Here is a 15,776-nt window from a genome sequence, read left to right as displayed (position 1 = left end):
TTTGTGCATTTGGGAAGAATGGAGGTCTACCTTTGAAAGCAGAGAAATAGAGCTCGCTTAGGAAATCAAACTGAAGTCACACCCCCCCATGAAAATGAAATGGAAGCATGAAAGGTCCTGAAAATCTGGGACGCCATGCAAGGAAAGAACAAGAACTGTGTTGGTATTTTTTTTTTTTTTTAAAGATTCTCATTTTATTTGCAACATCTCTGTGCTTCCTTTGTGGATTGCTCCATCTTTTTCAACTCTACAATGAGCTATTTTAAGATTCTGTTTTCCTTCTCTACGGTAATACTGTTCAGATAGGCAATTTAATTGTCATCATACTTTTTCTTAGTCTTTCAAGACCTTTCATTATGGTGAAATAATTTTAGGCACACCAAGCACAGATCCATTAAATACATTCCTTATTTCACTAACCAACTATTGTGGGTGGTAAAAATTAATTTCATTCCACCCATGATACTCACATATCTGTTCAATTTTTATAGCTGAGAAATGAAGGTTGCAACTAACTGAAGGCAAATGAGAGTCTCCTCTTAAAATGTTAAGTCTGTTGTTTCATTTATGCCAAGATGTATCCGAAGGAAAAAATCTATAAAAATACTTCACAAAATGAAAATGGCTCAGCAGTTCCAATCTCAGGGCGGCCGCTGCAGAAGCTTTCCAGCCTGGATATGCTTAGGAATTAGAAGGCCCCTGTGTTAATACGCTGGAAGACAATCTGAGCAGATGTGTTTAAGCTCATCCCAGCGGGCAAGTCATTTCCACGCTTGCATGGTACCAACAAGATCAAGGTCCTGGGTTAAATCGCCACTCAGCTCAGCCAATGTCACTCAATTCCACAGCTCAGGCTGTGGCCCTGACACCTCCCTGCCATTTCACACACCCCTATGGGAGGTCACAAATGAGAAGGGTAGGGGATGTGGAAGGAGTCAGTCAAACCCTTCCCTTCCAAGCTCAGGTCCTACTAACGAGGGCCAAGGAAGCCACCCTGACATTCGAGGGACAACACAGCATAACAGTGACGGGTCAGACCCATTAACTGTGGTTGGAAGGTGCACTGAAAAGGAAAACAGAGATCATCCCATCACACTGACAACAATGATCCCATTGGTAAGGGGTGTGGGTGCGGGGGATGTGCCTTTAGAGAAAAAGGGCAAAAGCCAGAGTTCTCTTTAGGGGGACAAGTGTCACAAGGCAAGAAAGGTCTAAGAACTGTCCCTGAAGATAAATACTTACAGAACCACCAAGGGCCTTGACTAATGTGAAGTTGGGACTGACTGGTAAGTGCTTCCTTATTTACAAGTCCCTTCCAGAGCCAACTCTGATTTACTTAACATCAGTGCCTCAGGTAGAAGAAGCGGTGTGCCAAGTTTTCTTTAGTCAGATTTAATTCCAGTTTCTGCCTTCAAATGTGCGCAAACTGCTCCAAAGGGTGCCACGAGCCTGGTGCTGGAACCCTGCTACTTTGTTTTCCTTCATCTCTTATTCTGCACTTTCTCATTTCTCTCCACCTTTCTTTCTAAAATCCAAATGGTTGACTGACGAGAGGACACGATCACTGATAAGAAGACAGTCAAAGAGGAAACAAGCAAAAAGCCCCCAAGTCACGTCCTGTGGCCCTGACATAAGTACTCAGGAGAGTCTGATGGAGTTCATACCAATGCTGAGTTTAGGGCTTAACAACATAACCAGGAAGATCACTGATGACTTTAAAGAAAAAATGAAGAAAAGGGCAATGAGAAGGCAGTTATATTTTTTCAGTCTATAAAAACCATGATTTCATTGTACTTCCATTTATACACTTACACAACACAACCTGATACCTTTATTTTTTTTTAATATATTAAATGGCGGCGAGCCATGTTAGACTGCAGAGAATTATAAGTGGAGTCTGCCTTAAAAAAGGGAAAAAAGAAGGTTTCTCTCAAGTGACAGTAAATTGGATAAATGCTATTTTTAGATGAAATATATCTAACTAATGTCCAGATGTGATTCTACCACATGAAGAGGAAAATGAATCTATCTAAAGCACTGAGCTGTACTTGAAAACATTTTGTAAAGATTTCTGGTAATAACGATTTATCATGGAAAGGCTTAGACACATGGTACTGACCAGCAGCCTCTGCGGCAGTTCCCTTGGGAACAACATCTGCACACATGGCTTCAACATGTAGATAATCCCAAGGTTTACATTCCTGATTTAATTGTTACTAACTCTCTGGGCTTGCAACTCATTGGCAGTGTCTCTCCACATGAGCAGAAAGGAATAGGGGAAGAAGAACACACGAATCAGGATTTCTGTGCTCAGCCAGTGGGGTGCTCACGTGGTTGGTGTCATGAGAGATCATCTGCTTGTTCAGAGGATGCTGCTTCTGCTCCAGACATTTCCGGACGTCCTACTCATTCACTCAACAAGTATTATTTAAATGACCTCTTTTTTTTTTGACCTCACTGTGTGGCTTTCAGGATCTTAATTCCCTGACCAGGGATCGAACCCATGCCCACTGCCATGGAAGCTCAGAGTCCCAGTCACTGGACCGCCAGGGAATTCCCCCAACAAATATTATTTAGGTGCCTACAGTCATCAAGCTGAGCATGAAGTGATGAGCAGAACAAACACAGCCCCTGCCATCATGGTTATAGTCTAGTGGAATTTCTTTTGGTCCAGATTACAAGTTACAAGAGAAAATCAAATCTTATTACTTTGGTGACACAGACAGCGGTGCCACGTTTGATCACGGTGTTTGCTACTATGCATGACCCTGAATAACGTCTGGCCATTTGCAAAGTCAACCCCTGAAATATAGTCACTGCAGATGTTTAAAATAACATGACATTGGCTTTAAAAGAAGAGCTACAAACAAATCACTGGGCAGTGGCATCATCTCTAGAATAAAGGCATGGCCTCTCCAAGTGATTCTCTCTGCTGTTTCTGCTCCTACAAGGGAGTGAGGACATCTGCCTGAGGACAGCAGCAAGGTGGCAGGGAGGAAGCAGCAGCAAGGAGGAAGGTGGAGCAAGTAAGGCAGGTAAAGAATCCCTGGATAGAGGAGGGAGTACAGCTTTTATTGGGGGATAAAAGCAATAAATGAGGGGAGCTTCAGAGCTGAGCCCAGCTGCTTAAAAAACCTTGGCCAAGTGTGTAATGGAATCCATCAAAACAACTAGATGGGGAAGCGCAGGAACTGGCCTCACCTAGGGCCGGGGAAGGAAGTGGCTTCATGGGGCCATGGGCGTGTCAGGCACTTCTACTCTTGGTAGGAGTGGCCACAACTACCTTAAAATCTTCAAGACTGTCTGATTGGCCCCACCTTTGTCCCAAGAAGAGGATGAAGCCACCTAAGGATAACTATGTCCTCATTATGGACAGTCAATAAAAGGTGAAGATGGAACAGGGACTAATGACTTTATCTGACATGACTTTCTAATGATTTCTTAAATATCCAGTAGCTATGTGAAGTTGCATACATACGAAAAAATCCCCTTTTTATAACTGACAAATCATATGCGCCATTTTGCAGTTTAAGTGGTTTTCATTTACTGGTATTAGAGATGGATTTGCATGTAGCCCTCTAAACTCTCCTGCTCGAAGTCTCTCGCAAGTAGCCCACTCTGCAGAGAACAGCTGCAACCTGGGGTGTGCCTCATAGGCGTGAAGTCGAGCCGTTGAAGATATCAGGCCTGCAACATCAGTTTCACTCACATTACCCTCTACAGCTCAACTAACCAGGACAGGCCAGAGCTGGCTTCCTTTCCCTCCTCAAGAGCCACCCCACTGGGATGATCTTTTAAGCCAGAAACATACTTATTGTGTGCTTCCTGGCACCTTGGGTGATGCTGTTCCCCCGTAGGGACTCTAATGGAGTTGATCTCTTGATCTCCACCCCAATGCCCTGCTTTACACGGGTGGTTTTAAAATATACCTCAAGTAAAGCAATTATACTCCAATAAAGATGTTAAAAAAAATAAAAAATAAAATATACCTCAAATATACATCTATGGGATGGCCTGGTGGGTAGGACCAGGCTTTCCCACTTGGGTACATACAGAGCTGCTAGCTAGCTAGCTATTTATTTATGGCTGCGTTGGGTCTTCGTTGCTGTGCACGGGCTTTCTCTAGTTGTGGCGAGAGGGGGCTACTCTTCATTGCAGTGCACAGCCTTCTCATTGCGGTGGCTTCTCTTGTTGCAGAGCACGGGCTCTAGAGCTCAGGCTCAGTAGTTGTGGCTCACGGGCTTAGCTGCTCTGCAGCATGTGTGATCTTCCCGGACCAGGGCTTGAACCCGTGTCGCCCGCATTGGCAGGTGGATTCTTAACGACTGCACCACCAGGGAAGTCCCTGGAGCTGCTATTTAAAAAAAAAAAAAAAAAAAAAAATCAGTTTCTTAAACTCGTCTCCATGCAAGATTTTGTTAGATAAAACAAAAAATTCGGAGGAGTTTCTATTATACATATTTAAAGAAAAAAAGGTGGGGTGCTTGAAATAGCTATTCTAGACCAAGAGTCAGCAGTCATTTCAACCATATATGGGATGAACAGGGCTAGACAATGGGGTAAGCAAATTCCTTCTGTAGTCTGTTAAACCCAAGGCAAGGACAAGAAAGAAAAAAACATGGGAAATCAATAAAAGAAGAGGAAAGTCAGAGAAAGAAAAGGATTAATTGCTGTAGTAGTGGTTTAGGGCCTTTCTCCCCAGAAAATGCACACTTACACATATTCACATAATACTTTGCAAACCATCCGTCAGGTTCTGTGGACTGTGGAGTCCCTCACCTAGGGCCCAGGTTGAAAATCTCCGTGGGAGGCCTCACCCACAGCAACAACCTTAAGTTACCCTATCAGTTACATAGTGTATCTGCTGTGAAGGCAAAATTCTGGATTCTTCATTTCTCTTTAATGCCACTCTGATCATATTTCCTAATTATCTGCATATGGATGCTGCTATGATCCACAATGAACCATACCCAAAATTTTGGACATGAGCTTTCAAATATTTTGCTCAGTATTCATCTGATTTAATAGGCTTTATCAGCTACTGTCCAATCCCTATCTATAGATCTCTAATCAAAAGAAATAACATATCCTGTCAGCTTCAGGTGAAGTCTACCACTTGCCAAATGTGTTTCAACACGTCATATAAATAGCTCCCCTTAGAAACATAAACAATTGAGGTTTTTGCTGGAGACATCTAATATTACTTGGTTACTTTAACAGCACTAGCCTCCTGGTGTCATCCTTAGGCCTCGGTGGTTGTTACTGAAACTTTTAATCCACCTTCTATTTAAAACCCTAAGACCAAGTAATCCACCAAGTCGTTACCCTATCGTGCTTGATCATTACCCAAAATAATCACTGCGTTTCTGGCCATCCGTCCTCTCTTGCACTAACAGAGCAGGGTTTAATTCCAGCACAGACTTTTCCTTCTGAGTTCCAGACTCACATATCCAGTGGCTTATATGTCCCAGACACCTTAAACTCAACATGCCTAAAGCTGGACTCTTCTTTCCTCCAGATCGACTTCTCCACCTGTCAACTTGCACCTACCATCATATAAACCATGCTTAAGACAAAGTTATTTGGACTTCTTCCTTCTTCTCCGCTCTCACATCCAGTAGGTGATAAGGTCTTAAGGAGTCCACCTCCATAGCCAAGCGCTTTAGTTCAGGTCTCCATCTTCCTTCTGGATTACTGCAGCAATCCCACTGGACTTTTAGCCCCTCTCCCCTCAATATGTTGCCAATGACCTTTCAAAATTACAAGTCTGATCTTGGAACCATTTCTACTTAAAATCCTTCAGTAGATTCCCCTTGCCTTCAAAATACAAACCAGACTCTTTAGCATGGAATTCAAGGCTGTACCCATGCTACCCTTCACTCCCCGAGGCCGGCACCCAAAGCTTGGACCCAGTAAACACGTGCTATTCCTCTTAATAGGAAAGGGTGATCAAGAGGGGAAGGCCATCTTTCCTCTTGCTTAACACCTATGCGTTCTTCAAAAATGCATGGAATGTTGACACTGGCACTATGTTGCTTTTGAATGCACATTTTATCATTTCTAATCCTCCCAACAATCCCCTGGGACTTGCAGAATTTGCTGAAAGTCACACAGCTAATGAGTAGCTAAACAAAGATTCAGATCCAGGGCTGCTTGATTCCACTGCATACAATCTTTCCATGAAGCCAAGATGCCCCACTTCAGAGCTGCGCTCAGATGTCTTCTTCTACAGCCGCACCACCCCGCCACCCCGCCCGGCCCCACATCTGGCCTGTTCTTATAGCGCCCCACCTGGGCTTTCCTCTAACTGCCTCAGTAATATGCAGTGCAAGTGTTCCTGAGTCTCCGTCCTATGTTGTGAGCTTCTGGTTGGCAGAAGTTGGGCCTTTCAACTAGAAAAGAATACCTGTTCACAGAAGCTAAAATTTAACTAATACATCAGACTGTGAGTAGACCCACCCCCCACCCCCAGTGCAGCTTCTTACAAGTAACCAATGTTAACCTCCTTCTTGTATAACCTTCCAGAAATGTTCATGACTATGGAAATATACATACAAATACTCTTTCCGCCAACAGATGGGCTCATACTGTATATACTTCTCTGCAATTTGTTTTTTTCCTTAAAACTACATCTTAGACATTTTTCTACATCAGTATGTGTAGATCTACATCTTTTTTTATAGAAATAAATCCATGTATACTACTTTCACAATTCATATAAAGGAATAAGACTCACTGTTTAAAGGTTATAAAGTCAGTGTGGAAAAGAAAAATAAGTCTAGCAATGTGCTGTTTACAAGAGAAACACCTAAAACATGAGGCAGAAAGATTAAAAGTCAAGGGATTCCCTCCTACACTGTTGGTGGGAATGTAAATTCGTGCAACCACTATGGAGAGCAATAAGGAGGTTCCGTAAAAAACTAAAAATAGAGCTACCATATGATCCTGCAATCCCACTCCTGGGCATGTATCCAGAGAAAACCATAGTTCAAAAAGATGCATGCACCCCAATGTTCATTGCAGCACTATTTACAATAGCCAAGACATGGAAGCAACCTAAATGTCCATTGATAGATGAATGGATAAAGAAGACGTGGTACAGAACAAAAAATTTCACAATTCTTATGGAAACACAAAAGACCCGATAGCCAAAGCAATCTTGAGAAAGAAAAATGGAGCTGGAGGAATCAGGCTCCTTGACTTCAGACTATACTACAAAGCTACAGTCAGCAAGACAGTATGGTACTGGCACAAAAACAGAAATATAGATCAATGGAACAGGATAGAAAGCCCAGAGATAAACCCATGCACATATGGTCACCTTATCTTTGATAAAGGAGGCAATAATATACAGTGGAGAAAAGACAGCCTCTTCAATAAGTGGTGCTGGGAAAACTGGACAGCTACATGTAAAAGAATGAAATTAGAACACTCCCTAACACCATAAAAAAAAAATAAACTCAAAATGGATTAAAGACCTAAATGTAAGGCCAGACACCATCAAACTCTTAGAGGAAAACATAGGCAGAACACTCTGTGACATAAATCACAGCAAGATCCTTTTTGACCCACCTCCTAGAGAAATGGAAATAAAAACAAAAATAAACAAATGGGACCTAATGAAACTTAAAAGCTTTTGCAGAGCAAAGGAAACCATAAACAAGATGAAAAGACAACCCTCAGAATGGGAGAAAATATTTGCAAATGAAGCAACTGACAAAGGATTAATCTCCAAAACATACAAGCAACTTATGCAGCTCAGTATCAAAAAAACAAACAACCCAATCCAAAAATGGGCAGAAGACCTAAATAGACATTTCTCCAAAGAAGATATACAGATTGCCAACAAACACATGAAAGAATGCTCAACATCATTAATCATCAGAGAAATGCAAATCAAAACTACAATGAGATATCATCTCACACCGGTCAGAATGGCCATCATCAAAAAATCTACAAACAATAAATGCTGGCGAGGGTGTGGAGAAAAGGGAACCCTCTTGCACTGTTGGTGGGAATGTAAATTGATACAGCCACTATGGAGAACAGTATGGAGGTTCCTTAAAAAACTAAAAACAGAACTACCATATGACCCAGCAATCCCACTACTGGGCATATACCCTGAGAAAACCATAATTCAAAAAGAGTCATGTACCAAAATGTTCACTGCAGCTCTTTTTACAATAGCCAGGACATGGAAGCAACCTAAGTGTCCATCAACAGATGAATGGATAAAGAAGATGTGGCACATACATACAGTGGAATATTACTCAGCCATAAAAAGGAACAAAAGTGAATTATTTGTAGTGAGGTGGATAGACCTAGAGACTGTCATACAGAGTGAAGTAAGTCAGAAAGAGAAAAACAAATAGTGTATGCTAACACATATATATGGAATCTTAAAAAAAAAAAAAGAAAAAAATTATCAGAAGAACCTAGGGGCAAGATGGGAATAAAGATGCAGAACTACTAGAGAATGGACTTGAGGGTACAGGGAGGGGGAAGGGTAATCTGGGACAAAGTGAAACAGTCACATGGACATATATACACTACCAAACGTAAAATAGATAGCTAGTGGGAAGCAGCTGCATAGCACAGGGAGATCAGCTTGGTGCTTTGTGACCACCTAGAGGGATGGGATAGGGAGGGTGGGAAGGAGGGAGATGCAAGAGGGGAGAGATATGGGGACATATGTATATGTATAACTGATTCACTCTGTTATAAAGCAGAAACTAACACACCATTGTAAAGCAATTATACTCCAATAAAGATGTTTTAAAAAAGTTAAATAAAGTAAAAAAAAACAAAGAAGATGTGGTATATATATACACAATGGAATACTACTCAGCCATAAAAAAGAATGAAATAATGCCATTTGCAGCAACATGGATGGACCTAGAGATTATCATACTAAGAGGAGTAAGTCAGAGAAAGACAAATATCATATGTTATTGCTTATATGTGGAATCTAAAAAAAAAAGATGCAAATTAACTTGTATACAAAACAGAAATATACACAGAGACATAGAAAATAAACTTATGGTTGCCAAAGGGGAAAGGAGGGGAAGGATAAATTAGGAGTTTGGGATTAACATATACACACTACTATATATGAAATAGATAATCACCAAGGACCTACTGTATAGTACAGAGAACTATACTCAGTATTTCATAATAACCTATAAGGAAAAAGAATCTGAAGAAGAATATATGTGTGTGTGTGTGTATATAACTGAATCGCTTTGCTGTAAAACTGAAACTAACACAACATTGTAAATAAACTATACTTCAATAGAAAAAAGCACACAAAAAGGGGAAAAAAGACCAATAAAAGGCAAAACAAAACAAAAAAATGTTCTAGAGAGCCCTTTAAAAAAAATTCGAGGGATTCATTGAATAAAAGAATACATGAATGTGTGTGTGTGTGTGTGTGTGTGTGTTTAAATAAATAAATGGAGGAGAAGGGAAATTTCTGCCTTACAGAAAAAAACTAACCAGTAAGTATGGGAGGAATGTTGGAAGTAGAAAACTGCCATTTGGCAACCATCATAGTAATAACTGATTCAAGCAAGAATCATTAATTTTTACTAAAGGGTAAACATTTGAGGAATAACAGCTTATTTACAATTGTCTCAAAATCCCTCTCCACAAGAAAGAATGAATTTACAAATTACAAAAGGAAAAATAAGAACTTTCCAATGAAGATATTGACAGGCACCACCCTAACCAAGTGATCTAAATTGGCAGCACAATTAATGTGCACATCATCTGATATCAAGCACTAAGAAGGACACAGCATTACTTCTGGGGTAGTTCTGTCAAAATATATAACCTGAATATCATCATGAATAAACATCAGACACACCCAACTCAAGAGACATTCTGCAAAATAACAGGCCAGATCCTTCAAAAATGTCAAGTTCATGAGAGACAATGAAGGCACTAAGGAAGCATTTCAGATTTAGGGTAGCTAAAGAGATGTAACAACAGAATGCAACCTGTGATTCAGGACTTTCTTTTGCTATAAAGGACATTACTGGGACAAATCTCAATGGCATTCCAAAATTACAAATCTGATCTTGCAACCACTTCTACTTGAAATCCTTTGCCTTCAAAACATAAAGCAAACCTGTTAGCATGGAATTCAATACTCTTCGTAACCTGTCCCATCTGTAAATACTTCGGTATGTATCTCTAAGCAATGACTTTCCTGTTGTTGTTAATGTAGCCATAATTTCAGCCAGGGCTGGATGTGGGAGCTATCAGAGACCCAAGCGGGGCCTGTGTACCAGCCTCCACCATCTGGAAGCACAGGGGTGCCCTTGCTATAGATGAGCTGAATTCTGGATCTCTAAGAATGATGCTAGTTGGTACTTTTAACCCCCCTTCCCTCCAGGTGATTACAGCGTGTAGTTGGCCCCTGCCAACCACTCCATTCTCCTCTCCCACCCTCCACTGTTGAGCTCTGTGAGATCACAAACCATAATTCTGGGAACCCTCAGTCTTTTTTTTTTTTAAATATATTTTAATTTATTTTTCATTTTTGGCTGCACTGGGTCTTCGTTGCTGCACGCAGTCTTTCTCTAGTTGTGGCGAGCAGGGGCTACTCTTCGTTGCGGTACGCGGGCTTCTTATTGCGGTGGCTTCTCTTGTTGCGGAGCACGGGCAGTAGGCATGCGGGCTTCCGTAGTTGTTGCACGCGGGCTCAGTAGTTGTGGCTCGTGGGCTCTAGAGCTCAGGCTCAATAGTTGTGGCGCATGGGCTTAGTTGCTCCACGACATGTGAGATATTCCTGGACCATGGCTCGAACCCATGTCCCCTGCACTGGCAGGCGGATTCTTAACCACTGTGACACCAGGGGAGTCCCATCTGGTTCCTTTTTTTGTGTGTGTGGTACACAGTCCTCTCACTGTTGTGGCCTCTCCCGTTGCGGAGCACAGGCTCCGGACACACAGGCTCAGCGGCCATGGCTCACGGGCCTAGCCGCTCCGCGGCATGCGGGATCTTCGCGGACCAGGGCACGAACCCATGTCCCCTGCATCAGCAGGCGGACTCTCAACCACTGCGCCACCAGGGAAGCCCCATCTGGTTCCTTTTTGCTTAATAATTCCTTCTTCAATTCATCTCTCCCCTTCCACATTTCACTATAAGTACTCAGGAGGAACCAAGCTTTTCCTTCAATAGTTTCCTTAGAAATCTCAGCTAAGCATCCAATTTTATCATTCACAAGTCCTACCTTCCACAAAACACTAGAACACAGTTCAGCTAAGTTCTCTGCCAAATTATAACAATTATAACCTTTCCTCAAGTTTCCAGACACCTGTTTCTCATTTCTGTCCCAGATCTCACCAAAATCAATTGTAACATATTTCTAGCGTGCACCTCAAAACTCTTCCAGCCTTTACCCATTACCCAGTTCCAAAGCTGCTTCTACACACACAGGTGTTTGTTACAGCAGCACCCCACTTCTCCGTACCAAAATCTGCTTTAGTCAGATTGGGCTGGTATAACATAGACTGGGTGACTTACCCAAAATTTATTTTCCCACAGTTCTGGAGACTGGAAGTCCAAGGTCTAAATACAGCAGGGTCAGTGTCTGGTGAGGGCTCTCTCCCTGTGTTGCAGAAGGCCATCTCTTGCTATGTCCTCACATGGCAAAGAGCAAGCAATCTCTCATTCACTCTTCTTCTTATAAAACCAGTAATCCCATCATGAGGGCCCCACCTTCATGACTTCATCTAACCTTAATTCCCTCCCAAAGGCCTCATCTCCAAATATTAACACATTGGGGGTTAGGGTTTCAACATATGAATACGGCTCACAGCATTGTCTAAAATTTTTCTGTCTTGCCGGGCTGCTCCTTTTCCAATCCTTTGGGTAGAGACAGCAGGCTTTTGTTGAGGTTTCCTTGTCTGCTTCTATTGGTGTTTCCAGGTTGCAGGCTTTCTTCAGCTCCAAGTCTGGGGTGTATGAGGAAAAAAAGAAAATCCAAGAAACTCACCGCCGTATTGTTTTTCAGGTCCCAAAGTCCCTAGCCATTCTGCCTTTTCTCCACCTTTCAGAGTCTTCTTTTGTTTTCTATATAGTGTCCAGTGTTTTCAGTTATACTTAGTGGAAAGAATAAGGAGAAGTATATCTACTCTACCTTCCCTGTTACTTTATTCTTTTAAAGAACTCTACTAGGGACTTCCCTGGTGGCACAGTGGTTAAGAATCCACCTGCCAACGCAGGGGACACAGGTTTGTGCCCTGGTTGGGGAAGATCCCGCATGCCACAGAGCAACTAAGCCTGTGTGCCACAACTACTGAGCCTGCACTCTAGAGCCCACGAGCCACAACTACTGAGCCCACGTGTCACAACTACTGAAGCCTGTGCACCCAGAGCCTGTGCTCCGCAACAAGCCACCACAATGAGAAGCCTGTGCACCACAATGAAGAGTAGCCCCCCACTCGCCACAACTAGAGAAAGCCCGTGTACAGCAGTGAAGACCAGATGCAGCCAAAAATAAAAAATAAATATATTTTTTTAAAAGAGCTCTATTGGAGGGCTGTGCCATAGTTTACTGATGACCATTTAGGGTTGGTAATAAATGTCACTTTTTCCTACTGAAAACAATGCTGCAATAAACAAGGGAGTCGACTGTTGGGGTTTTGCTTGTTTTTCATTTCTCTATACCAGGGCTCAGTAGTGCCAAGCCACATAGCAGGTAAGTAATAAATGTTTATTGAATGAATAACTGCATTGACTGAATGGCTTCATTCTTTACCTCGTGTGCCCTTAAATGCATCAAAGATTCTTACCACTTAAAAACCTCAACAATTGGGCTTCCCTGGTGGCGCAGTGGTTGGGAGTCCGCCTGCCGATGCAGGGGACACAGGTTCATGCCCCGGTCCGGGAGGATCCCACATGCCGCGGAGCGGCTGGGCCCGTGGGCCATGGCCGCTGAGCCTACGTGTCCGGAGCCTGTGCTCCGTAACGGGAGAGGCCACAACAGTGAGAGGCCCGCGTACCGCAAAAAAAAAAAAAAAAAAAAAAAAAAAAAAACCTCTACAATTCGAACTGATTTGACTAAAAATTAGCTTATTAATTGATAAAGACTTGATCTATGCCTTCTCCATCAGTTGTTGCACTTTATGACTGAAAGAACTTAGCTTTCTAGGTATGGGAGCAAATATGATTAGAAGGAAATTCATCAAAACAAAATCCCAATGTGAACTCTGGGATTACGGGTGATTTACATTTCCTTACCTTCTAAGTTTTCTACAATGATCACACTTTATATCTGTAAAGAGTAAAACAGTAAGTTATTCTTAGAGTGAAAAGCTTTTAAAACTCAGTGGACTGAAGCTGTGGTCATCGGTGGAGGGTCTGGAGTCTCCATAAATAACACCATGCTGTGGGTATATTTACTGGTAATCCTGGCCCTGCATTAACTTGGAAATAGATATGGGAGTATAAGTGAAATATATCACTTCACCAAAAGCATCATGGCATGTAAGGGAGACAGGCCTACAGGTAAACGCACAGAAGATTCACACAGCTGTACCGGTGTTGGTCAGATGAGTGGGCAACTTGGGTGGCAGATGAATGATAAAAGCTGAGGTTTGTTGAGCCCTTACCTCATGCCAGGTACTGTCCTGGGTGCTGTACGTGAAGCGATGGCCTCAAAACAACACCTATTCTGAGATGAGAAGATGGAGGCAGAGCTGCCTTATGTGATTGCCGCAAGTCACACAATGCAAGCAGAGGAGCTAGGATTCAAAGCACAGGAAGCATGGCTTCAGAACCCAAACTCTGAATTTCAAGGGTGTCAAGATCTCCTCTGCTCTAAAAATGCCTCCTCCTCCAGCTGTCTATTGATTTGCCATACCTCCCAAAAGCAGCATTAAAGTGCTTCTGGACGAAGGGTAGATGCAACGAATCCTGTCCTTGGGAGTTCTGTGTGGGCACATAACATCCCCATGACATTTCCCTGATGGCTCACTACCGATTTGCCACTCCCACTGTTTCTGGAACACACCCCATGATTTGCCTTCACCCTTAACTTCTGACCATTACTAGACCTTTGCCTTTGGAATGGGTCCCAGCCACCTCACACCTCATTAGCTGCACATCACGCCTCCTCGGGTCCCCTCCTTAGGTTCTGGTGTAGCTGCTTCTCATATTCATTCACATATTTAGTCCCTCTGCTAGGGGTTGACAATATTGGATTTATTCCTCTGGTTTTGGTCCCTGTGAAAACACAGTATTCCTAGAGAGATGCACCAAGTCTCATTAGTATTTTCTCCAGTAAACTCATGCTAAGGTGTAATTACCTGGGCCAGAAAATAATAGGCTATGAATCTGTTAAAAATGGAAGGGATGATTTTGATGATGATGTTGGTTACTTGAGTGATACCTATGAGGTTCTAGACCCTTCACATGTATTGTCTTCTACAATCTTCACAGCCTTGGCAATGATATTTCCCTTTTACAGATGGAGAACAAAAGGCTCAGAGAAGTTAAATAAGATTATATAGGCAAGACTCAAATGCAGGTCTGTCTGGTTTGCAAAACTAGAGTTCTTCCCCCATTTCTGTGCTTGTACACGGGGGTGGAGGATTGGGAAAAGAAAGTAAAAAGTTGAGGACTCCATGTACTGTCTATATATACAAATATACTATAAGCCCATTACTGGGCATCATCTACCAGTTTTTTGGCCATTAAGAGACATTCAGTGGCTCACAAACTTTAGGTGATATATTTATACACACACACACACACACACACACACACACACACACACACTATATATATATGTATATTTCTTGAAAAATAAGAATGATATCCTGCCAAGAACCACTGCGGGAAAAAATCTAAACAAAATTGACTCTGCCCAATGAATTAGAACACTGCCTTCAGTGTATAATATTTCTTCTGTGCCTTCTAAATCATTTTTGCAGAAAACTAAGTTAATATTTCACATTTGGGAAGCAGAGATTTCTAATTCTATTTGGTCTTTCCAAGGCTTGAGCTAAACAGTATGGGTTGTATTTGTTTGCTCTAGGCCAGTGGCTCTCAAAGTGTCGTCCATGGGCCTTGGGGATCTGTGAGACCCTTCCAGGGACACCCACAAAATTAAAACTCTCTATAATAATACCAAGATGCTATTTGCCTTTCCTCTGTGTTGAAATTTGCACTGATATTAAACAACGGTGGGTGAAACTTCTGGTGTCTTAGCGTAAATCAAGGCAGTGGCACCCAACTGTACCAGTATGAAAGGTTCATTGATTTTAGAGAATGGAAAGACAAGCCACAGACTGGGAGAAAATATTTACAAAATGCATATCTGATTAGAGACTAGCATCCAAAATATACAATGAACTCTTAAAACTCAACAATAGTAAACAACCCAATTAAAAAATGAGTAAAAGATCTCAGACACCTCACCAAAGAAAATACAGATAGCAAATGAGTACATGGAAAGATGCTCAACATCACATGTCATTAGGTAATTGCAAATGAAAACAATGAGATACTACGATATACCTATTAGATGGCTAAACTTTTTTTAAAAAAACAAAACTGATAACACCTAATGGTGGCAGGGATGTGGAACAACAGGAAATCTCATTCATTGCCGGTAGGAATGTGTAACGGTTCGGCCACTTTGGAAGAGAGCCTGGCAGTTTCTTACAAGCCTAAAATAAACATAGTCTTACCAGAGCACCTAGCGATCACACTCCTTGGTATCTACCCAAATGAGCTGAAAACTTATGTCCACACAAAAACCTGCA

Source organism: Phocoena sinus, chromosome 20 (genome assembly GCF_008692025.1).
Source record: "Phocoena sinus isolate mPhoSin1 chromosome 20, mPhoSin1.pri, whole genome shotgun sequence".
In the NCBI taxonomy this organism is placed as follows: Eukaryota; Metazoa; Chordata; class Mammalia; order Artiodactyla; family Phocoenidae; genus Phocoena; species Phocoena sinus.
This window is presented reverse-complemented; position numbering follows the sequence as displayed.